We start from the raw sequence: 26,274 nt of genomic DNA on the forward strand, positions 1-26,274 counted from the left end.
CAATTTCATAGAATAACCACGATTTATATGCTTCCTTGTGAAAAAACAAACACATAACAACCACTCAAACCCCATAAACTAAAAAACAAATCATCACACTAATTCCACATAACAATGTCAAAAACCCTAAAATCAATCTACCACAAAATTTTGAACATTAGTATAATGAACGAGAGGAGAAAAAAAAACCCAAAAATATAACTTACCAACAAAAACAACTTCCCTTCCTTTCACTGCCTCAGTGGTCAACCACAACGAATAATAAACAACTATGAAAACGTCAAGCCACCCACAATAAAAAAATCAAATATGTCAATGGTATCAAGGTTTCACGACTTAACAAAAAAAAAATCACAAAGAACAATCTCAAGAAAATTGTACACGTTTGTCTTTCAAAGGGTTATGAAGACCACAAAGCAAGAACCTTGTTCAAAGACAAAAATTTGACGATCGATTACGAAGACGTAACATCGATGATGATAGAGGAACCATGTCTTGAATGACACCCAAACCTTCACTGAAATGCTTTGTTTGAGAAGTTTTCTCTCTTTCAAACCAATTCTTTTTGTCTTTATCACGCGCTTCAACTATTGTGGACTCCACATGCACCTTCAATTACCACGTCCAAGCAGTTTAAAAAAAATTAAAATTAAAGAACATGTTGACATGTCAGTTGACACCTGGCGGGTAAGAAAAGGGTCAAAAATTGAAGGTCATTGTATCATTATCCTTTCCCTCCTTTTGGTTTTCGTTGCTGCAACATACATTTGTATTTTGTTTTTATTTCTTTTTGTTTTTTTTTAAATCGTGCCGAAGAGATATTAAAAACGACCAATTAGATTTATCTTTTGAAATATTAATAAAGAAGATTATAGTATTGAAAGGAGATGAAATAATAATAGGTTAAAAGTTAGGGTTTTGGGGGAGGGTGCGAACAAGAGTTGGAGAATTTGAGAAAGTCGTGGAGATAGAGGCTGAGAACCATTTTCATAGACACTAATCCAAGTAGGGATAGTTGAACTTGTATATTCCTTTTCTCTTTTATAATTTGATGCATGGTTCTTGTTGTTCTTCTTTGATGTATGTGTATACCATGACACTTGGGTGCCATTGTTACAAGATTATTATGTTCTTTTGTTGTCTAATGGGTACATAAACCCATGCATGAGTGTCGTAGGTTCTTTATGAACATGTGTTTATGTGCTCCAGCCATATGTTTTTCATGGCTGGGTTTGTAGTGTAATTTTTATTTTGTTGGCTGTGAACCTAGTCAATGGAGTTCATTCTTCTGTGTGATCATTGTTTGCGTTTTGGAAGAGGTTTATGTGGTGAAGAGTGATGGGTGCAATTTTGCTTTGGTATCATCTGCCTCTTTCTTTTCCTTCACATGGCATTTTGTTTTCATTCGCTATGGTTGTGTAAGACCCGTGAAATTTAGTTAATTAAATTAATAAATGCGGGTAGTGGGAGCCTTTATGATATTAATTATTGATTGATATGATGTAGAGTAGTACTAGCTCAAATGGTTGAGAGTACTTGATTGTGTGAGAGGACTTGGGTTTAAGTCCTATATGTGCCAATTGCGTGTTATTTAATTGATTATTATTTTAATAATATGCTTGAGTATGATGGGTGATAATTTAATCTTATATTTACAGGAATTATCACGAAACATCAATTGATTGAATGGTTGTGCATTAAGTTGGCATTAGCTTGGTTATGGATTTGAACCTTGGTAGACTTAAATTAAACTTTCTGTTTACCAAAATTTCTTTTGGCGTGAATGTGAAAGGGCAAGGAAACCCTAGCAACTAAGAGGGGCTGGAGAAACAGCCACTAATGAACCTTCAATAGCAATTAAACTCCAAGTTTAATGTCATTTTCGTTTTCCTTTTATCATTGCTAATTAAGACACCATTAAAAGACAAATTGTGAGTGAGTAGAAGGTTTTTTAGGCTGGATTTTTGGAGAGCTTTGATAGAGGTCGTACCCCACCAAATTAAAACAGAATAAATGTAGTATATGAAAGTGAACCAAGTCGTCTCCCAACGACCAATATTTTCATTCAAAGCTTCAATTTCCATATGAACATAACTATACAACACAAGGGGGGTTTGGCAGACAGATTCAGAATGCTAATCAACAGATTACATTAAATGCTACAGTGATTAAAACCGTATTGACATCCTTGATTCAAACGCAATTTCACTTATCATAGGCCACCAAATTAACACCAACTCTGCCTTATCTCAATCCACTAGATAATAATTCACTAAGCAAAAATTACAATCTAGCTTCATTATACAATTAAGCAATGCACACATCCTTAAATTCGTGACAGCCAAGCTACATACATTAAGCATGAACGTATCTTAACCAAAACGTATGCAATTACTCTGTAAATTAAGCATTAACAGATTCACCACATGCATTCCACGAATTCATAACAAAAACATGGCAGATTTCACAAAATAAGCACAACCTCAAAGCTTCATTGCATTTTTCATCAAGGAGTCAATACACGAATTTAGCTAGACATGAAAATGAGCAATTAAACACTTCAAAACTGGAATCACAAAAACAGAACCAAGAACCCTAACTTATGAAATCTGAAAACGCAATTTAAGAGCAAAAATAGAGATTTCAAAGCTTAAATGGAATGCCAAACGGTGCTATCATATATAAATGCGAAAACCCCATGAATGGGTATTGTTCCAAGTCAATGAAATCACAAAACGAGCTGCCCAATGTAGAAAACGAAATCAAAACGCAAAACCCTCAATGGGTGCTGTCAAATGTGCATAAAAACGGTAAAAATGACCCAAAAACGTGAGAAACTGCAAGGGGGACATCCATGGAAGCTTGGAGCACGAAAAAATGGAGTTGGCGAGAATGGAGAAGATGAAGTAGCGGCTCTCCCTCCATGTAGACGTAATTTTCGTACCCTACCACTCATATTTTAAAAACTGCCATTATGAGCTACATAATTACAAAAATGCCACTCTGGCCTTAAATGTTGGCCCATTCACTCTACTGACGTGGAAATGACATGGAAATGATGTGGCAATGATGTGGCGACTCTCTTCAACTGAATATTGATGTCCAAGCTCCAAAATTGCTTCACCCAAATACCTAAAAATAATTAAAAACAAAAATTAGGCCAAATAATGTGAAATTAGTCCAAATTCGGAATAGTAGCCCAATAAAGCCCAACAGATGAAAAACACTCTAAAGATGAGCAATTAAGCACTAATCAACTGTCTAATGGGTACACAAAGGTCAGTGGAATGGAAGAAAATAATGACTCATCAAGCATTGTAAGGTACACGAATTCAAGGAAATTGTGGTTAAAAAGTGAAATAGAAGAGTTGAATTGAGGTGGCACTTAGAAGACCATTGGTGATCAAAAAGGGAAACTCTAACATTATGTTTTAAGTAAGGAATCCAAGTTAGGGGTGCTGAACCCGTATTTTTACGTTATTGTAGTATTGCATGATGTATGATATAAGATTATAGGCTTCCTTTCGAATCAACTCGATATTCTGGGTTTCTGGAAATTTTCCAAAAACCGCCTGGCGGCCATTCAAAGCCGTCAAGCAATGCATGTGGGTTTTGGGTGTTTTCTAGGTTCCTACGAGGAACCGCTTGGCGGAGAGCATTGTGCCGCCAGGCAACACACGTTGATCAACCTAGTTTTCTAGGTTTTAATGAATGGCCTGGTGGTGATGAACACCTTTCAGGTGACGCGAGCCATTTTTTGCTTGAATGTGATGTTGTTTGGGTTCTGGGAGAGTTTTGATCGGTGGAAAAGGCATTTAAATCATTAACTAATTAAATGGAAGTGAATATTTGGGAATCCATGAGGTGATAAGGGAAACTTGGATGATTGTGACATATTCTCGTTCTAAGGTTTGAATAAATTGGTGATTCGTGGGTTTAAGAATCAATTACAGCGTGCATTGGACTGAGAGTAATTTGTTGTATGTTAATTTAATACTCGAGTGCGTTTAATTGCATTAAGATTTGACAAATTAGCCAAAGGAGGATGAGTAAGATTTTAGGTTTCGAGGTCCAGGAAATTCTAGAGATTTTCCATAATTTATATGCATCATCTGGCGGCACCATGTCTACCGCCAGGCGCCAGACCAGAGACATGGCATTGTGTGTTGGTGTGTAGTGAGAGAATTGGGAAATTCAACCTAGGTCAATTGGAGTGCTAGAAGAAGATTTGGATATGCGAGATTGGGACTAAAAGGATAAGTAATTCTTAAGAATAGATTTTACAAGAACATTAAGTTATGATTGTTGTTGGATAGATTGGGATGATATGATGTTGAATTTCAGGTTAATTAAACCAGAATGTTGTTGGGGTGGTAAGGTTATGTGGAATTGCTCTAGTTGGTATTGTAGTGTAAATATTGTTAAGGTATACGAGTTATGCTACATGGAAGTTGGTAGAGACTTAGGTAATATTTGGAGTAAATAATAGAGTATATGAGGTATATATTTAATAGTGGTATATTGTGACATGGCAAGGTTGAAATTGAGCAAGTTTCATTATTGGTAATCTTAGGTCATGAATCTAAATGATAATAAAAAGAATGGTAGTAAGTTAAATCATCTGAAAGTTGATTTAATTAACATGGTAAAGTTCAGTGCAGGTTTTTGGTGCTTAGGTAGAGTGAGCAATCAGGTTTGAGGTTCCTAAACCAGTACAATTCGTTGTACTAGTGTAGCGCCTGGCGACGAGGCTTGAACCGCCAGCCAGACGTGTGGCACCTGGTGGTACTAGACATGTGGCACCTAGCAGGGAGTGCTGTTCTGCTAGGCGATACCTGCAAGAACAGTGGCATTAGAGGCGCTTGGTGTCTGGCGACACGTGTCCCTCGCCAAGCGGTTTGGAAGCGTGGGCGCTTGGCGACTTGTGAGTTGTGCCAGGCGAAACTATTGAGGCAAATATGCGTTGCTTGCTTTAGATGTGCGTGTTTTACAAGAATTTGGTGATACTTCAAAGGTCGGCTTGCTGGTGTTCCTTGAGTTGTGGCTCGGGACGTATCCCTTTAGTTGTGGCTCAGGACGGGGGTTAAGCACGTGGCATTCCTTGAGTTATAGCTCAAAATGACATCTCTTGAGTTGTAGCTCGAGATGGCGGATGAACACGAGGAACTCTTGAGTTGTGGCTCGGGTTTGCGAGTGTTACTGGTGCGAGTGTGCGCGTTGTGGCGTGTACCGATGGGTCTAGTTAGATTGTCCTCCTAAATATTTAAGTTGACGAGTTTGGTAGCCTTAGGACGTTACAAATGTTATTCGTATTAGGAACTCCACCTGGCATTACGGAGTATGGTCCATAGCATGGTTTCCTGCACGTGCTCTACCAGTTGTGGTTGGTAGGTGTGGCAGCAAGACACCTTGAAACACTCATCAGAAGACGTAGAACACGGGTAACATGGTGGTGGCCATGTGGCATGAAACTAAAGGATGAAATTCCTTTAGTGTGGTTGCATTTATATATATATATATATATATATATATATATATATATATATATATATATATATATGTTTTATATGTAGAATTGTTAACTATTAGCTCACCCTATTTGCTTGTGTTTGGCGATGATCGTGTACGCGATACACGTAAACAAATGATGTTGCAGGAGGATCTGGTGAGGCATAGAGCCGGAGCGGGGCTAGACCGGGATGAAAAGTTTTCTCAGAGTTTTGGATGTTTTATGATTTTAGAATAATTTTGTAAACTCTTATTACTAGATTTTGACATTTGTAATGGAGTTATAATTATGATGTTAAAGTTTATTTTATAATGAATTAAAGTTTTTAATTTCCTGCGTTTTTGAGAAATGATATTTCAATAAATGATGCTGATGTATTATTTTTCTATTTTATTATTTAAATTCGTAATATCTGTATGGGATGTTACAAGGGTGCTAATCCTTTCTTCATTATTATACTATTTTATACCACATGCACTTTGTTTCACTCTTTAGACTTTAGTGCATGCAGACCGCTCGGTTTGTCTTTGGCCAATGCATTTTGTTCCATTCTTTAAGTTTGGGTGATTTCTATGTTAGGAGCTTTATATTCTGGTGTAGCATTCAAAATGGTTGGTGATGTTCTTCTAATTTTTGTTGTTGCAGTTGCTAGCTTGTGGTTCTCTTTGTTTCGTTGCATCACTTATTGGGGCTTCATAAAATCCTTTAATAAGCCATTTTCTTTTAGATTTGGTGCAACGACTTTTTATTCTTTTGTTAAAACCTCGTAACCTTTAATATAATGTGGTGTCGTGCGTAGGATTGTGGTGTGGGTAATTTTTTTGAAACTAAGGTCCTCCACTTTAAGGTTCAATCATGTGTTCCATTGCTTTGTAGTAGACTCATGGTTAGCATATGGTTTAGCTTGGTTTTATTCACATTGCAGTCACACGTACATGAATTGTTCATTAGTGTAGTTGCTTTAGCCTTTGGTTATAATCATCTATCTTTGCATCATGTACCCCATAATATTAGAATATGTGAGGGAGTGGTTTTGTATGTATGCATTTTCATTGGATTATTATTATTTTTGTTGTTTTGGTAGCTTTAAAGGGTTTAATTCTTTTAAATATTTCTTGCTATGATGATTGGTTGGGTGGTTTCATATGCATGTCATATCCATGTATTGCATGATTGAAAGCGTTTGTGAACGTGAAGTTTTCCCGTCTTACCTAGAGACCCAGTGATGACTCTTGCGCATGTTTGAGGCAGTGGAAAGGGGTCCCCTTCGCTTGTGTGAGGTAGTGGAAAAGGATAGTTGTAATATCTCGATCGGATATTACTATTTTAATTAAAATAAAATGCATTTAATAACAAAAGTTCTTTCCCAAAACGCAGGAAAATTTCAACTTTTATTAAAAGTGCTAAAATCCAAAATCATAAAATTCGACTTATAGTTTTACATAATTTCAAACTAATAATAAAACTCTGTTAACAAAAGAGTAACCCAAATAGTTCATAAAGAAGTTCCCCTACTAGCCCCTCTCCGGCTCTAAGCATCACTAGTTCCACCTGCAATATCATCTGCTCTCGTGTAATGAATTACACGATCATCGGCAATCACAAACATATAGGGTGAGCTAACAATACAAAAACATTTACATAAGCACAAATCAAGTGTACATGCACACTCATCAGAGAAAATCTATCCTCTGATTCCCTAAGCATAGCACCACCATGTTTATCCACCTTCTACATCTTTCGATAATGACCTTAAGATTTCTTTTGCTGCCACAAGCCACAACTCGTGGTTCCACCATCTAGAAGCTACAACTTGTAGAAACACGTGCGAGAATAAAATGTTACGGACCACACTCCGTAACTCCAGGTGGAGTTCCTAATACGAATCACAATTTGTACTCTTGACACAAGATTGGCAACATCACTAGCAACAACCAACGACTGCTCAATAAAGTGGAGACCATCTGTACGAGCCACAACTCACACACTCATACCGGTACCATCCGCCACTTCGAGCCACAATTGAAGGAATACCACATGTTTACCCTCCATTTCGAGCCAGAACTCAAGGGATGCAATTCCGAGCCACAACTCAAGGAATGCTCCAACAAAGTCCATCCTTAAGGTATTCATACAAAGCCTTTGAAGATAACCTAACCCCTTTTAAGGACGATAACCCGTACACCCCAGCATTTACATATTCCTCTCTACACCTCTTGATTCTACACCCTTTGATGATTACATTGATCGATCTTTGCTGCCACGAGTGTCTACTTGCCCCTCCGACTACAGGCCACCACCTATAGTTCACATGCAGGAATAATCTTCTTACGGCCACAATCTGCAACACCAAGTGGAGTTTCCAATATGAACCATACTCGTCGGATAACACCAAGAAGGATAATCTTCCAGAACCCATCCGTACAAGCCACGATCTCGCACACTCCACTGGACTTCCAAAACCATCAGGCTACAACCTCGAGTGGCCACGTGTTACCCCAATTCAAGATGCATTCGTAATTGGGCCCCCAACAAAGTATCGCATCAAGACCTCCATCCAAAGTTGTGTAGAATCCTCCACGCGATCTAGCTCTACATCCAAAATTGCCTGGTGCATCACACGCGTTGCCTGGTGTTGTCTGGTTTCAAACCACCTAGCGGTCTCCTCACGTAGCCAAGCGCCATGCACCTTCCAATGTCTCTACTAGTCCACTTCTGCCTAGCGGGACCACCCCTTCCGCTAGGTACCATGCGATTCTAGTGGCCACTACCACTGTTTAGAGAATCTATCACCTGGCGGCTTATCCCGCGTCACCAGGCGCCATATGAATAGCACAATTGCTACTAGTTTTTGGCATTTTGGACAGGTCCTAAAGGACCTCAAGCACTCAACATTCAATTTATAGCACAATAACGATTATCCCGTTATAATCACATGACTAGATCACAATTCACACATTCTTGGTTTCACAACTAAGGTCATGCCTCTATTCAATTATGATGCAGTCCATCATACAATCATTATTTTACCATATATAAACATACCACCTTTAACTAAAACTAACAACAAAATTTGCACATAATGATAGTATCCAAACATTCACCAAACAATATCATAGTCAAGGCAAAACCTTACTCTTACACGCATTTAATCCAACTGTCACATAATTATTTAATTATCTTACATATTTTACATTACCAATTAAGCATCTCAATTTGTATTCATATCAATCAACATGACTCAAAAATTGTATCCCCATATATTATATGCATCAATCCCTGCATATTTATATGTATACTCCAACATTTAAAGCCATACTAGCATTCAATTCCAACTTATGAATAATGCATGCTCAAATTAAATATAAAGCATCAGCACTCTAAAAACTTAAGCACATGATTCTACGCACCAATTTAATTTATATTGATACACATGCATTCACCAATAAAGAAATTCTCAACATGTGACTAACGCAAAGAAACATTCAAATTCATAGAGACTTACAACATAACCCCATCATGCTTCCAACTCATTCCCCATTAGTAGTTACTTGAACTTATCAAGAGATTATTAATGCATTTTAAAGGCTTCTAAACCTGCAATAATGAGTAACCTATATCTTTAGCTACAGTCCTCCAATTCAAATCTCCACCGGCCAAAGTAAAGAACATGTTATGGATCACTTATCAAAATTCCACCTAAATCAAGTGGTTAACAATCGGGGAAATGCAGTTTTACAATTAACATCCAAATACGTGATCTACTCATGCAAACATGTCGCAGAAATCAACCATAATTGCAGAACTGGGAAAATCCAGTTTGAACCCACTATCACACGATTACAATTCAAGTGTACAACCAATTCATCTTTCATGATAATTTCTATAATTCTAGAATTATATTATCACTAATCATTATCAAGCATATTGTTATTAAAATAATAAACAATTAAATTACACAATAATGGCATACCCAAGACTCGAACCCGTTGGTTCTAAGTTGAAGATTACACAATTAAATTACACAATAAAAGGAAGATGACTCGAACCCGTTGGTTCTAAGTTGAAGATTAATCAAAAACGTCGACAGCAGGGTTTGAACCTGCGCGGGCATAGCCCAACAGATTTCAAGTCTGTCTCCTTAACCACTCGGACATATCGACAATCTTAGCATTATTCATGGAGACAGGTTTATTGTTCATCTCAATGTACTATTAAAATAAAAAATACCAGAAGGTTTAAACTGATGCGGGCCCCCATAGATTTCAAGTCTATCTCCTTAACCGTCGACAGCAGGGTTTGAACCTGCGCAGGCATAGCCCAACAGATTTCGAGTCTGTCTCCTTAACCACTCGGACATATCGACAATCTATTTGTTTTTCATGGACATGGGTTTATTTTTCATAATAAGTACAAGGAAGGAATTAAAAAACATATACATTAATATGTAAATCCCAAATAATCTTATCACTCAATATACAAGATACAAGATGGGAATGATATGTACAACCTCTGGAATGCTGAAATTCTCACAAAATTAAATTGAATTAATTAAAGACTAATGTTCTATTTCACCAATAGATAAATAAATAAAAAAGTAACTATTTTGATTTTTCAATAAAATTATAATATTGTTAAGTTTGATAAATTATTTTGTACAATAATATTTTGTACGATTATATTTTGTATAATAATATTTTGTATAGTTATAATTTGTACTATTAAATTTTAAGTTTTATTTTAAGTTTTAATTTTAATTATTAGCATGTTAAGCGATGACAAATGAAAAAGACAATGAAGAGATTAGAAAAATTAAACATTAATTTGTAAATCACAAATTTTTTTAGCAACTAAACATGAATGTGCGAAATTTAATGTTTGATAATTATACATCGGACAATTATAAGTGAAAAGAAAAAATGGATACAAGTTATTATGCTATAATGAGCTTTCTACATTAATAATGAACAACTTATGGATAATGTTATTATCTAAGTAACTTGGTGTCTCGTCTAGAAGGCTTTATATAATGTTACTGTCTAAGTAACTCGATGCCTCATCTCGAGGGATTTTGTTTTAAGTTTGTCTAAGTAACTTGGTGTCTCATCTAGAGAGATTTAGATAATGTTACTGTCTAAGTAACTCGATGCCTCGTCTAAAGGGCTTTAGTTAATATTACTGTCTAAGTAACTTGGTGTCTTGTTTAGAAGACTTTAGGTAACTGATAATGTTGTTGTTGACACGATCAAATTAATACTATTAAACTATACATTTATCTCTTAGAAAATAGAAAGGGTGAAGAAACCCAAAGTTGTTTCCAAACGAACACATAATTGATTTCTAACAAATTAGTTATTATAAAAAGTATACAAAAGGGTTAGTCAAATAAAATTATATTGAAGAAACAAATAATACAAGAAGATGAAAACAATGATACAGAAAATATATTGATTCCACCGCTTTTTTAAAATAGATCCATAATCAGTTATCTAAAGATTATTGCTAAATTAATTATTGTTGTAGATTTGTAAATTAATCAATGTAAAGTCTTAATTAATTTGTTAGTGTTCTTGCTTTTAACCAAAGTATAGTCTCAATTAATTTAAAAACCTTTCAGCTCATATGATTAGCATGCATATAGATTTAAACACTTCGCTAATTGGCTAGCATGTAAAAATCATTACATTTTACATGATTCAAAGACAAAAGACATAGATAAATGAAAACCATAACAATAATAAAAAAACAAACAAATTATTTCATTCTAACCTTAGAATCCATAATGAAATTACAATGGAACCAACCCTTGAAGCTTAACACTCCATAGAATCAAAAAAAAAAAGAAAAAAAAGAAGAATATGGAGAGAGAAAGAAATTAGACCCTCCTTAGAGTTCCTAAACTCCGAAATTTTGAACTTGTTTTTTCTCCTTCCCCTTAGTATCTTTATATAGGACTTGGATTGAGCTTTTTTGTTGCTAAAATCTCTCAAATATCTTCAAAATAATCATAAATATCATTTATCTTTATAGTTGTTAAGAATATCTAAAAATATTTAGAGATATATAGCCCTTTTTAAAATTATTTGACAAACATAGTTGGTTAATAATATCAATATCTGATATAATTAAATAAATTCATTATTTAAAGTTATGTGATAAATTATAACCATCTAATATTTGCATTAATTTTTCATATCAGCCATTTGTAATCTCCTCCATTTATTTCTAAATAATCCAATATCTTCAAGATATATTTGTTTGTTATGGACATCTGAAGAGATTTAGGAAGATCTAGTTATATTTAAAAAGATTTGGTAGTTATTATCTTTTGATATTTTATGATATAATTAAATAAGATAAAATAAAATATCTAAAGATATATTTTTCCTAAATTATCTTTTATCATGTATATTTGTAAATTATCAAAGCCCTTTTTTTCTGGAAAAAGATAGAGAAAACCACAAGATCCAATTTTCATTCCTCGTTCTCTCTTCTTGAATTAGCCAAACTTCTTTACTTTTTCAAGCTTTTCTTGCCTTCTTTATGCAATGTTTGGATTGGATTTTTGTGATTTTGATAACTTTCTATTTTTGGATTTATCTTTAAGGTGTCCTAAAGCCTTAATCAATTTATTTTCACACCTTCATGTGCTCAACTTAATTGTAACTCCACTAACACACCTCAAAATATCCAAAACCCCACTTTGGTTCGCTAACTTGGGGAGCAATCTAGGGTTGCCACTCTACTTTTGTGCCTATAAGCATGGTGATAGAGTAGCTCATTCCAAGTTATATGACCCAAGCAAGGATGGAGACCTCCAAGGAAGATGGTGGTGCAAAAGCTATGGAAAAGGGTGGTGGGTGTCTCGATTTTATGGTGTTTAGGGTGGTGAGATAGTAGCTCCTCCTCCAATCTATATGAATCAAGAAAAGGAGAGGCTATAGTGGTGTTTAGTGTATTCTCAAGAGAGGTTGGGCCAACTCAAGAGGAGGGTTGCTAGAGAAGACCACATGGGATGCTCTAGCCTTTTGGTGACCTAAAGGAGTAGTATGTCATAATTTTGGCAACATAACATAGCTTAATTCATAGGTGAAAATACATGGAGTGAGAAACCTTTATTTATAGAGTAAGATGTTTCCAAAGTAGACCAAAAACCCTAAAAATGATATCTTGCACCAAACCCTAAAAGTCCCATTTTGGTGAAGAACAACATGACATATGGCACTCTAACTTTTGGAAAAGTTCTTCGCTCCTAGAGTGCCATGTGGAAAGCCACTTTAGCAAAAGTTCTCCACTAGGAAATGACACATGGCACTACCTTTGTAAGAAAACTCTCCACTAAGAGCTTGTCATGTGGCCTTCATGTCTCTCCACTAAGCTAGGGTTACAAAATTAATCACCTAAGATTAACTTAAGCTAGGCACAAATATTCCCCTACAACTTAAGCAAGATTGTTCAAAAACCCTATACTACTTGGCCCTTAATACAAGGCCAAATACCATGTTCTAGATCCTTTTCCCCTCCTTTATCTAGACAACCTAGTTCTCCTTTTCTCCTATAAATATAGAGCTCTAGGTCTTGTAAAATATTCATGAATATAGAACATAAACTCTATTGAGATGACTCTAGACCTTTCTCCTTTTACGAATCAACTTAGGCTAGATCCCCCTTGATGGCTTCCTCTAGCCTCCTTCCTTGGGTGCCATGGTCACTCGCTAGGCGAGCTGGTGGCTCGTTGGGCGAAAATGATAGACCATAACTGTAGCATCCGAGTCCTTGGGCGAAAATATAGTTCGCCCAGCGAGTTACATGTTTGAGAACATCAATTTTAGGCCTTGCTGGGTGAGAATGAAGCCGTTGGGCAAGAATATTGACCTCAATACGCGAATATGGTTATTTAGTCATGTTTCTACGAGAGTATAAGGGGATTCCTCATTTTTCACGAATAAAAACACCTTGGGTGCTTGATAGAGACACTTGGAGGCTATTAGGGGTGTTGGTAAACTCTCCCTTCTCCTTCTTGGGTTTCCTTCTTTATCCATGGAGGTTTTACCCCTTTTGGGTTGGAGAGGATGATAGGCTACAAAATTGGAGGCGGAGATGCGAATGGGAGCCACAATTAGAGCATGAATCAGTATTCAAGAACCTTGGGAGAGTGATTGTTTCTACTTTATGGTTCCAATTTCTTCCCTATTCTTCAATTTTGTAAAACCCTAGGTTTTCCACCATGGAGAGCAATTTCTATTTGTTGAGATTAGATGTAAAACATTGAATTCTTGTGTAAAATTATGTTGTTAATTTATATGCTTTTCCAATTCAAGTTGTATTTGATTTCCATGCTTAATGCTTGATGTAGATTGTTCCCATGCCTGATTTGTGATTCTTGAGGTGTTGGGAAACATCTTTAGAATCTAGATTGAAATTAAACACCTAATGAAGCTTGTATCTAGGAATAGAACTTGGTTCATTAGTAATCTTAGATTCTTGAAACTAATGCATGATTTCACTTGTTAAGGATTCAAGGAATTTAAACTTGATGAGTGATCATAGGCTCAAAGGCTCTAGGAATAAGATTTGAGTATTCTTGTGAATTGATTTTAACATGAATATGAAATTGGGATAATTTAGAATGCAAGAGAATGAAATGGTTGAAGTCTAATCTTGACAAATTGTAAATACAGTATGTTAATTTCTTGTTGCACACCAACATATTTGATAAAAATACAAAAAGAGTTTCCATTGTGTTTTTGTGAACTTTGTGTCTAATTGAGTCGTGAATTGCGAGAGTTGTCATACGTTGCACAAGTCCTTTGGGAGAGAACGATAAAATACTTATTACTTGCTATGTGCGATCGATGCACTTGTCGTGTTAGTTTTTCACTAACAAAATTACAATGGAATCAACCAAAAAAGCTTAACACTCCATGAAATCAAACTAAAAGAAATATAGAAGAAGAAAGGAGAGAGAAAGAAATTAGGCCCCCCTAAGGGTTCCTAAATTCCGAATTGTCGAGTTTTTTTCATTTTTGCTTCCCTTGGTCTCTTTATATAGGCCTTGATTGGACTTGAATATTATATTTTCTATTGCTGAAATCTTTTATCTTTTGATATAATATCTCTCAAATAATTAACAGATTTTATTAGTTTCTAAAATATTTGGAAGATTTCCTTTGTTGATAATTTGAGATATATCAAAGATAATTAATAAAAAATCTTTAATTAATTATTTTCATAAACTTAATTTATGTCTAATTTCCAATTATGCCCCTCTTGTAATCTCCTTCGATTATCTTCTAGATAATACAATATCTTCAAGATATATTTGTTTGTTGTGGAGATCTAAAAGGATTCAAGAAGATCTTGTCATACTTAAAAACATTTTGTAGTTATTATCTTTTAATATTTTATGATATAATTAAATAAGATAATTATTTAAAAATATGAAATAAAAACTAAAGATATATTTTCCCAAATTATCTTTTATCATAAATATTTATGAATTATCAAAGCCCTTCTTCTGGAAAAAGATAGAGAAAACTACAAAGTCCAATTTTTGTTGCTCATTTTCTCTTGGCTTAGCCAAACTTCTTCACTTTTTCAAGCTTTTCTTGTCGTCTTCATTCAATGCTTGGCTTTGATTTTTGTGATTTTGATAATTTCCTATTCTTGGATTTATCTTTAAGGTGTCTTGAAGCTTTGAGCAATTTATTTCTACACCTCCATGAGCTCAACTTAGCTATAATTGCTCTAACACACCTCAAATATCCAAAGAACATTTATGCAACTAAAAAACTATTTTTAACATCTTTTTGTATCTCATGCTCAATAAACCCAATTATAAGAAATTTCAATTAAAGCAATCTTTTAGGAACAAAACTCAATTAAAAATCCATAATTAAACATTAAATGAGGGAAAAAATATGAACTCATCAATAATTGAAGAAGTTTGTTATCAAATTCTTCTTTATAATTTCTTAGTTAGATTTTAGTTTTCAAAAAAAAATCCAAAAATAATGTAATCATGTCTAGGCAACCTTCTCTACATTGTACAAGTGATTCTGAGGGTTCAACTCATAATTTAAAAGATGTTACTGATAAGTCCCTAATCTCATGAGCTTTTCTTAGTCAATTGCATTGTTTTGGGTAGGTTTAAGTGGTTAATTAGAGGTCATTAGCTTAAAATTAGTTTAGTTAGGTTTCTAGCCTAGTTTTACAAAAGTAGCTTAATTAGGTGTTTTTAATGCATTCTTTAGCATAGTCATTAGGAGAATCAATAGTTAGGCTAATTTCAATGTTTGAAATAGGTTCATGAAAAGTAGCATGTTAGCTTAGTCTTAGTTTAGTTTGGAAAGCTTAGGAGTAGAATTGACCTAGTGTTAGTCTAGTTTAGGAGTTTTTGAATAGGTTTTAGTATGCTTAATATCTACATGTGAGAATTTTGAGTCTTATGCAGATATGAAAGTCAAGAAAGGTTGCAACTGACCAAAGGAAACCATGAAAAGGAATCTAATCCAACGAAACTGATCGCAATTGGCAGAGTTAACTTTTGGTGAAAAAAATTAGCAAAGTTTGACCAAAAGTTGACTTTGTGATTTTTAATTCCAAATGAGATGGCGCCTTTTGGGAAAGCTTTGGGACATTAAAATATTCATGATTTCTTCTCAATTCCACCTATTTGCCATGAATTTCCATTTCTTTGGCTGATTTAAGATTTTGATTCAAGAGTGCCATGGTTGAGCGATATTGACCTAAACCAACACTAAATTTCAAATGGATTCTTCTTGAATTTCAGAGATGTGTGGTCATCTAACTAGATATCGAATGTCTTTTGATCTATGATCAATTATGCACAAACCAATTAGCTTGAATCATTGTTCTTAAATCTACATTTTTGTGTTCTTGTTTAATCTTCAATTTGAGTTTGAATTCTATGATTTAATGTTTTTTAGGTCATTTCACGTTTACATCTTTTTCGTGCTACTATGCGTAATGTATCTACATCATTTCCGCATCCAATTCATCATTCATCACATCCAATTACATGCTCAATAAGAAGTTCTTTAAAACCGTTAGTTAGTGTTCATCATTTAGGATCACGAGTTTTACTCAACATTTTTTAGTGATTCTTTTTCCTATGTTCAATAGAGACCATTCCTAGACGTTCTGCATCATTACAATTTTTATTCGTGCACTGAAAATTGAATTTGAACATTGCCCTGTGTCTATGCACATGAAGTGCTCTCTAGAAAATTTCATATTTTGGATTTATGAATTTATGAGTTTGCATTAATTTTAGTGGGTTATTTAGGTTTCATTTAGGTGTTAGAAACATTTTGCATCGTTAGATTGAATTTAGGAGTATTTCATTGCATATTCATACATTTGCATACATAGTAGTTCTGGCTTTTCATCAAACACCTTAGGAGCATCCTACTTCACTTAGGCATTTCATCGAAAAGTTGCATTTTTGCATTGGCATAGCACATTTAGTTTATTTTAGCTTTGGTTTGATTACATTTTATTAGATTTCCTCTTTTTCACGAGATAAGTTCACCAAATCACTCATTTGCAATTGCCAATCCTTTGTATTGATCCTTTGTTGACCACTTTGCTATATTAAGTAGTATTACTGAGGAAATCGAGTTTGACTAAATCTTTAGACGACAAGAGGTTTATCAATTACTCAACAACTCAAACCACTTGACTATGGAGACAACAAGAGTCAATTTACAAAGTGAAAGATCAACTTGAAAGAGATAGTAAAATTGCTCTCTTGGGGGAACAAATTAAAGCCTTAAAGAAAATAGATTAAAAAGTCCAAAATAAGCTTAAAAGTAGAAGTAATTCTAGCAAAGGGTCTAGGAGTGGTGCATCATATATGAAGAAGAGGAAGGGCTAAGATTAGGAGATTGTTATCAACAACCCTCCCACATTAAGAGACAAAGAAGAGAGCCTGCCCCTAGAGAAGTTAGAGTTGACGTGCCTTAATTTCAAGGCATGGATGGTGTTGAATCAACAAGTGAAGGTCAAGTTCTCTATTAGGAAATATGAATGTTTTGTGTTTTGTGATGTAGTCCCCATGGAAGCTTGTCATTTTTTATTGGGGAGGTCATGACAATTTCCCAAGAAAACTATGCATAATGGCTTCACCAACGAAATAACCTTCACTCATAAAGAGAAAAGGTTTGTGTTTCATCCTTTAACACCGCCCTAAGTGGTAGAGGATCAAGTCCAAATGAAAAATAAAATAGATGAAGAGAAAACAAAACAAAAAGAAGAAATAGAAAATTCTACCTACATGCATCCTAGTGAAACAACATGTTCCAATTATTTAGGTAGAAAACACAAGACTTCTAAGTGCCCTAGTAAAAGAGTCATCATCTTAAGGGGAAAAGACTTGTGTGAAAATAAGGCTAGCCTTACTTCTTCCTCTAAAGAAGAAAAGCAAGACAAAAAGAAACGTTATGTTGAACAAGGAAATATTTTCAAGTTATATGGATTCAACATAAGGAAAATAAGGAACTAAATGAAAAATCTCCTAAAAACAAATACCTTTATCATCCATTTGATACAAGGTGTATGAACATTGGGAGTAATATTCTTTGGATGTTTATCAACATAACACTTCCTTTGTTGTTTTTGTATTTGTTGCAAGATAGTGTTTGATCCTGGAGGACAGAGACATAATAAGACCAATAATAAAGGTTGTTGTCATGAATAATCATATAGATCCGAGGATAGATCCTTCGCAAGAGGGGGGGATGATGACAAATGCCCTAACCTTGGCAAAGTGCAGACAAGAAAAGTGAGCCTCAACTACTGAGAGGGTCGAAGCCCTTATCTTTTGGGCCAACATTCTTTAAATATTAGATTAGGATTTAATTTTGGGTTTTGAATTTTAGGCCCAATAGTATAGGGTTTTGTTTGGGCCATGTAATTGGGCCTTAGTAGGGTTTTTGGCCTAAAAGGAGTTGGGCTTGATAGGAGGAGATTCACTTTTAGGGTTTAAACACTAGTTTGGTGCACTAGCTTGGATACCAAGATAGGGTTACCACTCTCCTTTTGCACCTGCAAGCATGGTGAATGTGACAAGCTTAAGTGGCGAGTCACACCTTGCACATGCACTTTTTTTGGCTCCAAATACCACATTCTAGATCCTATTTCCCTCCCTTTTTCTAGACAACCTAGCTTTCCCTTTTTCCTATAAATAGAGAACTCTAGGTCTTGTAAAATCATTCATGAATATAGTATAGAAACTTTGTTGAGATTACTCTAGACCTTTCCCCTATTGTGAAACAACTTAGGCTACAACTCCCTTAGTGGCCTCTGTTAGCCTTCTTCCTTGAGTTTTGGCCTAACCGCACTTGAGAGCCTCCTCCAAACACCATATTCGAACCACTTCTCGTCCTATCAACCTTGCTTCCTTGTATCTAACCTTCTTCATGGAAGTGTACATCAATTTGCATGGCTTTCTATTGGTGTTTTCCTTAAAGATGGCTCATAAACTTACCTTTTGCCTTGTCTTTTCAACCAATGTCGAGCATTCTCCAAACTAAATCTCTCTTTTAGAAGGACTTTTCCCAAACCTGAATGTTGTAATGTTGGGGTGCTCTTCATGTGGTCATTGCTTCTCTTATGCATGCTTCTTCTTAAACCCCATTTATAAGTTCTAGCTTAGGTCAGAGGTTTTCTTCATTGTGTATTTCATCAAATTGTTGTCGACGCTAAGAAATTTACTGGTATCATGGCATGAGTGCCATAGGCTAGCCAAAAAAGGTGTTTCCATTGTTGACGACTATGGGCTACAATGATAACCCCATAATATAGTTGATATCTCCTCGGCCTAGAGACCTTTAGCTTTTCTGAATTTCTTCCTCAACTCAATGAGGACAACTTTGTCGACAACTTTTGTTTGCCCATTTTCTTGAGGGTGTTATAATGATGAGAGTTTGTGTTTTATGTCGAGTTGGCTTAGGAACTACTTGAAGTAACGTCGATGAATTGCATGTCGTTGCTAGTAACTATGGAGTGTGACGGCACTTGTTGGCATAAGATGGTGGACAATGGTTCTACTTCCATCCATTTAATCTAATAATTTATGGCTACGATGAGAAACTTGACTTGTCCTTTTGATAGTGGAAAAGGGTCGAGTGTCTCCATTCCCCTTGTCGCGAATGGCCCGGGAGCAGTTCTGGTGTGTAACTTTTGAGGAGGTACTTGATGCCATGGGACAAACTATTGGTAGTCTTGGCACATCATGATGTATTGATCAACATCTTTTCTCAAGGTAAGTGATGAGTTCATATTTATCCCCTCATTTAATGTTTAATTTTGGATTTTTTATTGGATTTTAGTTCTTAAAAGATTGATTTAATTGTGATTTCCTATAATTGAGTTTATTGAGCATGAGATACAAAAACAAGTTAAAAATAGTTTTTTAGTTGCATAAATGGTTTTTTGGATATTTTGAGATGTGTCAGTGTAACTACAACTAAGTTGAGCTCATGGAGGTGTGGAAATCAATTGATTAAAGCTTATGATGCCTTAAAGATAAATCAAAGAATAGGAAATTATCAAATTCACAAAAATCCAAGCCAAGCAGAAGAGGGAATGGGCAACAAAAATTTGATCTTGTGGTTTTCTTTATTTTTTCAAGAGAAAAGGACTTTGATAATTCATAAATATTTATGATAAAAGATAATTTGGGAAAATATATCTTTAGATATTTTATTTGATATATTTAAATAATTATCTTATTTAATTATATCATAAAACATCAAAAGATAATACCTACCCAATCTTTTTAAAATATGAGAAGTTACTTTTGTTAAAAGTAAGGACACCAACATATTAATTGAGAAGTTAGATTGATTAATTTGAAGTCTTAAACAAGAAATCAATAACAATAATCTTTAGAAAACCAATGATGAATCCTATTTTGAAAAAGCAGTGGAATCGACCTATTTTTCTTTACTATTATTTTTATCTTATTTTATCTTTTATCTTTTTATCTCTTATATTTTTATTATTTTACTTGACTAACTCTTTTGTATAGTTTTTATAAGAACTAATTTGTTAAAAAGTAATTATATGTTTGTTGGGAGACGACTTTGGGTTACTTTACCCTTTCTATTTTTGTTGACTACTTTTTTAACAATATTGATGTTGGTATAGATAAGTAATATTAATTTCATCGTTTCATGACAACGTTATCAAATTTCCATTAGTACCCGCCTCTAAGTACCTGTGTAGCCATGCACCAGGATCTAAAGTGCATGGCGAAATATGCCAGTGCTTCTTGGCAATCATGTACTAGGCATGTTCTTAATCCAGGCACTTGAAAAGGGGTGCAATAAATCTCTTCTTGAAGTGTTTCCCATTCGGTATAGTATAGAATGTTGTCTGCCTTCGTATGGACATTGCTTCTTTGGGTTAGCAGGCAACACGTTTGTAGTTAGATAACTCAAGATTAAGGTCATCTAATTCTGCAAGGCTAGGGATATCTCAAGTATGTCTTCCTAATCCTAACTCGGTGTTGAAAAGGTCTGCTAGATGAGAGTCGTGTGATGGTTGGGTTTATTTGTGCTGGCTAGTTTAGAAAGCACGTTAGTGCTGTTGTTTTCTTCTCCTTGTACATGGTTGATCTCGAACTCATCGAATTGTTTTGAAAGGTTCTTTACCATATGAAAGTATTTATGCAAAGAGGGATATTTAGACTGATAACTTCCTTTTACTTGTCCTATGAAGAGTTGGGAGTCATTGTAGCAACGTAACTTCTTTACTTCGAGCTCATGGGCTAGTTGTACCCCGACGATCAAGGCCTCACACTCCACCTGATTGGTGGACGCACTAAAATTGAAGCGGGTGGCTTGCTCTAGGATGAGGTCATTGGGTCCTTCTAATATGATTCTTATGCCATTGCCTCTCTTATTGGAGGACCTGTCAATGCTTAAAGACCATCATGTGAGTTGTTCCCTTTTGGCTTGGAGTTTAATAAGAAAGTCTGTCAAGAACTTAGACTTCATTACTCCCATGTTTCTATAGGGAAGCCTACACTAAAAGAGCTCTACCATTCATGATGTCATGCTCCTACTAGTTTTGGCTTTTGTAGAATATGTTTGATGGGATAATTTGTGCGGACACAAATGTTGAAGCTACGGAAGTAGTGTCGCAACCACCAAACTAAGAAGATTGTAGTTATAACTAGCTTTTATATTGTTTGGTACCACTTTCCCATGGGCTGGAGAGTCCGGCTAGTGATGTACATTGGGTATTGCTTTTTGCCCTCATGCATGATGAGGACTGAACTAATCGTCGAGTGTGATATGGCTGGGTATAGAGCCAAAGGCTGGTTCGGTTGAGGATTATTGAGGATAGTGAGTGCCTTGACTTCCCTCTTTACATGTTGAAACATGGTCTCACATTCCTTAAGAGTCTGAAAAGGCATCTCGCCTATTGCTATAAACATGGCAAAAAAAATAAGAGAATGGAACTAGCCTGTCGTTCAAACTCTAGTACTCTATCAGGTTTGTCGGGCTTCGCATGTTGAGTATTACCTCACACTTGCCCTTATCATGATGCCCGAGAACTTGCCCTTATCTACAACATAAAAGTTTTTTTGATGATTAATTTCATGACATGATAGCGTACCTTGTCAAAGATTGCATGTAAGTGTGTTAGATGGTCGGTCGTAATGATTATTTGAGTCTGGGAAGAAGGAATTGTAGAATGCATTAGAATTGAAATTGACAATATCGATGGATATATTTGTTGCTACATCCTTCGAAAAATGCAACGCTTAACGCATGACATTACCAATGGATGTATCCTTCGGTAATTACTGATAGATTACGCACGTCAATAATTAATCCATCGATAAATATAGGCTATCACACTTTTACTGATAAATGTTCGCCTGTTAGAAATCTGTCGAAAAAACACGTTTACTGATGGATATTGGTTGTTACCAACGAATTTGGGTCTTTAGTAATACCTTTTTTTTGTAATGCATTATTTTCCCAATGAGGTCAGTGAACACCATGTCCATCAAGTGTTAGTAAGTTTCCCCCATGTTCTTCAAGCCAAAGGGCATAACTTTGTAGTAGAAGTTAGCTCATTTTGCCATGAAGGTTTCTTTTTCTCGTCGGTTAAGGTCATTCGAATCTTATGCACCATGAGTATGCATCCCAAAATCTTAACAATCCATACCCTATCATGTTGCCACAAGCCAATCAATGTTGGATAACGAATGTGTCCTTCAGACATGCCTTGTTAAGAATAGTGTAGTCGACACACATGTGTAATTTACTGCAGGCCTTCTTAACCATGATGACATTGGCAAGCCAAGTGGTGTAGGTGACTTCTCTAATGAAACTGGCCTCGAATAGTGTCATTATTTCCTTGCTGATAGTGGCTCGATGTCTTCTCCAAGCTTTCTATTACTTGGGCCAGAGGTTTAGCCTGCGAAAGGGTAAGACCCGCGGAAATTAATTAATTAAATTAAATAATTAATTAATAAATGCGGGTAGGGAGAACATTTATGGTAATTAATTTTAACTTGTATGACGTGGAAAAGTATTAGCTCATGTGGTGGAGAGTACTTTGATTGTGTGAGAGGACTTGGGTTCAAGTCCTATGTATGCCATGTATGTGTTATTTATATGATTTTTATATTTTTATATATATGATCACGTTGTGGAATAATATAATAATTGAATTATATTAGTTAGCATGAATTGGTATGATGATTTAGCTTTGACTTGGCATTGGGTGGTTATGGGTTCAAGCCTTGAAGAACCCAAATTAGACCTTATTTTTGCTATTTTTGGTTTTGGCTTGAATGTGAAGGGTTAACGTAAACCCTAGAGGAATTGGCAGCCAAGGGTGGCTGCAAAACATACCATAAAGATTCAAATAAATGAAAATTAACATCACTATTATGCCATTTTCGTTTTTGTGCAATTAAACCACATTAAGGTCACATTTAAAAGGCTAAATTGTGGTGAGAGTGAGGGTTTTGGCAAACTGGGATTGTACTTAGAATTAGAACACGAAAATTAGAGAGTGGTGAGGTTTGAGTGAAGCATTGGAGTAGAATTGGTGAGGGAAGAGAAGTCAGACGTTGATCAAAGAAAGAGACAGAAATTTTCAAGTTTTAGCAAAGGAAACCAGGTTAGGGGAGCTTTAATCGTTAGATTTATGGTTAAGAAATGATTGCATGAAATGTATGTTGAATTGTATGCATATGTTTTGCTTGTTCGTAAAAATTCTGGGTTTTTGGAAAATTTCCAGAAACCGCCTGGCAAGTCGCGAAAGGCTGTCAAACGGCTCATCTTTTCATAGTGTATTATGGGTTTCCAGAGAAGGAACGCTTGGCGGTGAATTCCCGGCTATCAGGTGACGCGTGGTGTTTTATTTAGTTTTTTATGGGTTCTTGTTGAGCTGCCTGGCGGTGATGAACAACCGCTAGGCGATACGAGTCATTTTTGCTCGATTTTGATATTTGATTTTTTGGGCAATTTCTAGCTCGGGAAAACTGGGGTTCCATGGATTATTTATTAATTAAGTATGTTGTTTTACTGAATTACATGAGACTGAGGATTTAAATTGGTGAAATTACTATGAACGCTAGTTTAGGATTGGAAATTGTCGGATTTGATCGTATCATGGAATTAATGGAAGTGGTTTGGTTACGAATTGATATCATATGAAGTGGGATTGAGTGGGAGTGTGTTATACGTTTGCGTTGGTGTAGTATTAAGAGAAAGGAATAGTGCAAGTGTGGGAATTCTGGAAAAATTGCTAGAATTGTATGCACTACCTAGCGGCACGGGGCTTGCCGCTAGGCGCCATCCTAATAAATTGGGAAATTTTTATGTTTGCAAGGGTTGCGGGGGATGCTGCCTTTAGTATATTCGTCCTACTTTTGGGAGTTGGAAGTAGTAATTGGACAGGAGTCATTAGGTGATGATAAGTAAAGTAGAGAGAGAATTCCATGATTTGAATGGGAAATGAGTGTTATTACAAGACAATAGGAGCTGGAGTGTGAGTAGGGAATAAGTGTTGCATAAATCACTGTGGTATTAGTCATAATACGTGCTAGAGCAAAGTGGAGACAGTGAGGTTAATTGGGGCGGTCAATTTGGAAGAATTGTATACAAATGTGGTTAGGTGCAATTGTTTAGACACGTGCAAATTGATGAGTTACTGATTAGGTAAACTACAGAGCAAAGAAGGGTATGAAACTGTAGTGATGTAATGGATCTTGGAAAAGTTGAACCTAAGCAATCAGTTATTGGTAAGTTAGATTGGTAGATCCAAAAAGGGAATGGAATGATATCCAATAGTTGTAGGTTGCAACAGAAAGGAGTTAGTCATTGAGGGGTGATGCACTTAAGTGGTAATAACTTAGCAAGAGTGGTAGTAGGGGAGGAAGGATAGAAGCAGTTCTGATTAAGTTTAAACCAGTATAGCGCATGTATTGGTACGACGCTTGACGGCAGAAGTTAAATTCGCCAAGCGATAGCTATGTTCCAAGGGGCTATGTATGACGCGAGGCGCCTAGTGGTGTAGGATGTCCCACTAGGCGATCGCTGCAGGATCAGTGGTCTTCTAGGGTGCGTGCGCCTGGCGGTGTGGGTTGTCCCACCAAGCAGTGGTTTCAGTAATTGATGGTTAAGAGGCGCTTGGCGCCTGGCGGGACGTGGCACCCGCCAGTCGGTTTGGAAGCTGGCAACGCCTGGCAGCACGTGTCCCCCGCTAGGCGATTTTACTACTGTAACCTTAGGTTGATGATTCTGTAGTCGTGACCTACAATGCTTTTGGTGATGCTTTAAAGGTGGGATTGCTGGTGTTCCTTGAGTTGTGGCTCGGAATAGCATCTCTTGAGTTGTGGCTCGGGATGACGGATGAACACGAGGAACTCTTGAGTTGTGGCGAGGGTTGGCGAGTGTTGTCGGTGTGAGTGTGCTGGTTGTGACCAGTACGGATGGGTCCAGATAGATTGCCCTCCTTAGTAGTTAACTAACGAGTTTGATAATCTTGGGACGTTGCGAACTATGTTCGTATTTGGGAACTCCACCTAGCGTTACGGTGTATGATCCGTAACATGGTTTCCCGCACGTGCTCTATCGATTGTGGCTGATAGGTATGGCAGCAAGTCATCTCGAAGTAATCACCAAAAGATGTAGAACACGAATAACCTGGTTGTGTCCAGATGATATGAATTAAAAGGATGTAATTCAATTGGTGATGATTGTACTATCTATAATGGTGTGTTGTACATGTATATATATATATATATATATATATATATATATATATATATATATATATATATATAATTATAGATGATTTATCTGTTAAGCTCACCATATCTGCTTGTGTTTGGCGATGATCATATACTCGGTATACATGAGCAGATGATGTTGATGCAGGTGGTTCTGGAGGAGCTTAGCCACGAAGAGGGGATAGCTCGAGAATTTTATGCTTTTTTGTATTTTATGATTCTGATATCAGATGTAAACTCTTATGAGATGTTTTAGACTATTTTCCTTATTTTTGATAAATAATGGATAATGGCTTTCATTAATAAAGTTTTAATTTCCCTGCGTTTGTTGGAAATGAGGAATTATTAAATACAACGTCTTTATTATTTTACTTATTTTATTGAAAATCCGTAATATCCTGACGGGATGTTACATGGACTGATGGTGGCACACGAAACCAGGATCAATGCCCGACATGTCGGTCAAGCACCAAGCAAA

General features: G+C 35.8%; 2 non-coding genes across 2 annotated transcripts; both read right to left on the minus strand.

The window, feature by feature from the left end:
- Positions 1–9,590: 9,590 nt before the first annotated feature.
- TRNAS-UGA (transfer RNA serine (anticodon UGA)) lies at positions 9,591–9,672 on the minus strand. Its single transcript has one exon. It is a non-coding gene; the product is annotated as a tRNA-Ser (tRNA).
- A 121-nt stretch (positions 9,673–9,793) lies between these two features.
- Positions 9,794–9,875, minus strand: TRNAS-CGA (transfer RNA serine (anticodon CGA)). The gene has a single exon. It is a non-coding gene; the product is annotated as a tRNA-Ser (tRNA).
- Positions 9,876–26,274: the final 16,399 nt, after the last annotated feature.

The sequence above is a fragment of the Vigna unguiculata genome, chromosome 8 (genome assembly GCF_037176805.1).
Source record: "Vigna unguiculata cultivar grain cowpea cultivar isolate G323 ecotype 2 chromosome 8, ASM3717680v1, whole genome shotgun sequence".
NCBI lineage: Eukaryota > Viridiplantae > Streptophyta > Magnoliopsida > Fabales > Fabaceae > Vigna > Vigna unguiculata.